Here is a 3,473-nt window from a genome sequence, read left to right as displayed (position 1 = left end):
CCATGATGCAGCAGCGAAATGTCTAAGTTTGAGTAGCTCCTGGTATAAAATTGAGCCTGAAAATGTCAGACGTTGCCCAAAGTGAGGTCACGGCGCCCACTCAGTAAATAAAGTGCTGCTGCTTGTATAACTACAGGCACAATACTCACATGTGTTCATCCAGCGTCCTGTCTTTTTCCTCTGTAAATTTGGTTGCACTGAAAATAACCTACAAAGTGGCATTGGTCTGCAGCCTTACCTTACCCTTGTTGTGCTTTTTTGGAGCGTTGTTTGTTGATCATTACTGGATTATCATTCCATGGCTTGGCAATCATCATTCCATGGCATGGTTTTATCTCTATAAATTGTGTAGAATGATACGATTCTAACATTTAAACCTAGTGTAAGTAAGATGTTGCAGTGGGGTTGGGTCCACTGCTTCTAACATAGAAAAAAAATACTTTACAGCCACAGGTCAGTGCAGTGCTGTGTGAAGCTTAAGTGGTTTTCTCTGCATTTATATTACAGGGTCATTGCTATTTACATGGTGTTGACTGTCCAGAATTTAGCACAGTGATATTGGGATTGAGGTTTTTACATTTTAATCTTAAGGGAGTTTGGTCCCCCAGATTGACGGCATGCAAATCAGTGAGTTATGATCATTCATTTTCAGAATATATTTTAAGCCGTGCTTATCGTCAGCCCTTGTAACATCAAGATGAACCCCTATGGAGAGGGTGTCCATACATACACACACACATACCCACACACCACACACACACACACACACGCACTACACTACAGTACTCTATGTAGCGTGAAATGCCAGGCCCTTGTCACCAAGCCAGCTGGTTCCACACCAGAGAGAAAGGGCAGAGGGCTTTGGCTACAAATAGCTAAAGCACTGGGGATTGGCCCATAGAAGCCATTAGCTCTGACACAACAAGTGTAGCCCTGAGAGACACGTCTACAGGTCTTACAGCATGAAGCAGTCCATCACAAGTGTTAAAGGTGCTGTCAGTGAGGTTTATTCAGGACATCTTTTTCTAATATGTGACTGAGGTCTATGACTTAGGGAAGAGTCCACTCAGAGAGTGCAAAGTGTTCAACACTAAAAGGAGCCTGCAAGGCTGATTATGGGCCAACTGTCCACGTAGGATATGGTCCGAGGGAAACAGTCTCTGTACTAGAAGATAATAGGATATGGCCTAAGGGAAACAGTTACTAGGGGAGAATAGGGGGAAGATGGATGCCTGGGAGCTGACCAGTCAGTAATGGGCCTGAGCCAAGGCAGTACAGAAGGGTGCTTGTGTAAGTCACAGGACTTTAGGGAGAGCATGAAGGAGAGGGTGTGTTTCAAAATGATTCACTTCTCTACTTGAACCACTATTCAGCTGAAGTCTGTCCCTTTCCTCAGTGCTAAGGTAACCACAGGAACTGACTGCAAGCAAATCTACTGGCTAAGTGTAGTTCTTTAGTTTAGTGATCACTGAGTACAGGCTATTAGTCTGGTTGTAGGATAATTTGCTTTAAATGAATAGTTTGGACCGGCTTGAGAGAAAGAAGACAAAGACTCAGAGTAAAGAAAAAAAAATAGAAGATTTATTTATCTCCATACATAGCATAATAATAATGAAAACAATATAATAGTAGTTTCAAGTCATCATGTTTTAGCTGAATCGCTCCAAATTGCCCATATTACTTCAGCTTTCTTTATGTCCGTCATAAAATTTATGCAGTTAAATATTACCCTCTTTAAAAGCCATAGACTTCTATTTAAAAAACAATTCTGTTAAAATCAAACATAAAATATTGATAAATAATCACTGAAAAAGAAAAAAATAGAGACCCCAAATGTCCTCTTGTAAGAAAAACAAAAACCCAACAGTGTGTTTACATGAACCATGTGTGTGGACATGTCTGCTGCTCAAACTACAGCACAGAACGCACTAGTCTAATACAAACGCTAGGTTCACATTAGAACTGAAAAACCGTGCAAGACCTAGTTCAACTAAAACCCATGTGTCACAAACGTGACTTTTTATGCCTTGATTTTTTTTTTGTTCATGTAATATATATTTATATTTTCTTTTTTTTTTTGCTGTTGACACCTGCATCTAGAGGCGTTTGTCTTTTTTGGTCAGAGAGGGGTTTGTAGAATCCTACTGTGCATGCAACATTCATACATGTAGAAAGGGGAGGAGTAAAGCCCATGATGGGCGGCAGGGGGTAGCAGCTGTAAACCAATCCCCCGCAGTAATGAGAAGGGAAGGGCGGGACTAACATGGAAGAGGGGCTGGATGTGATGTGGTGTGGTGTGGTGGGGAGGGTCGGAGCTTGCAGACAGCCACACAGAAGCTTCAGGGGGAGAGTGCAGATTACAGTGCAAGACTGGTCTCAAGTCACAACCCTCTCAGGCGGCCTGTTCTTCTGGTCAAGGGACGCTAAGACAGGGTGTGTGTGTGTGTGTGTGGGTGTGTGGGAGGGGGGGGGGGGGGGGGGGGGGGGTGGACTAAAGCTAAGCAAATCCGCCACTAATGAAGACCTGGCTTAAAGAAAGTGGTACATGTGCTAGAAGAATGCAACTTTGCGAGCCTTCCCATGGGTTTCACTCGTCATGTGACTTAAGTGCTACTGACGCTGTTAAAGATTTAATATGGAGTTTCTGTGGTTAAAATGACTAAATGTTTTTATGGCTACCATAATAATGTAATTCTGAAGGACAGGAGGACAGGACATTTAAAATGTCATAGTATTTCTGGACATTGCATTAAGGTTCTTTTTTTTTTTTTTTTTTAAAGAATTCACTTCTTTACAAACTTCCAGGGCTAGAGAAATGTCTAAAAATCAATTTACAATTTACAAAAACAAAGAACTTTAGGAAAACTGCCCTTTCACATTGGATTTTGCCTTCAGAATTCTACTCTGGAAATACAGAGTCATTATAAGCCCCAGGCAGACTGCAGTGCTAGAACTAAACTGAATTAAGAATGAATACAAAAGGACTGCAGGTTGCAGTGGTCTGCATTCAGAATCATTTGAAAGGGTTCTGTTGTAGGACTGATCCACCACACTTTGGTTAAGATTTGGTAAACAACTAGACTATTTTCTGATCTTGAGCGACTTTATTTGAAAATCCAAACTATTAATTGAATCTGATACAACACTGACAGAAACCTTTACTCTACTAAATGTGATCGTATATAGACACTGCATACATATTTATAATTTTCCTAACCTGCACTCCAACACCACTATCTACACTTAAAATTGCGCATAAAAGTAGTTTAAGAGAAGTTACAGCTTGGTTTTCATGTTACTTTTTCTCAAAATGTCCACCCATAGACAGGTACAAAGGTGTAGCATCAACGAAAAAATGAGCCCGGAACCTTCTCTCGTGCCTCAGTGAGAGTAACCTCCCTCCCTCCCTCTCTCTTTCCCTCCCTCCCTCCCTCTCTCTTTCCCTCCCTCCCTCCATACAGTGTGTCCCCCTC

This window comes from Sprattus sprattus (genome assembly GCF_963457725.1).
Source record: "Sprattus sprattus genome assembly, chromosome: 15".
Taxonomy (NCBI): Eukaryota; Metazoa; Chordata; class Actinopteri; order Clupeiformes; family Clupeidae; genus Sprattus; species Sprattus sprattus.
The sequence above is the reverse complement of the archived record's forward strand: the minus strand, read 5'-3'. Positions refer to the sequence as shown.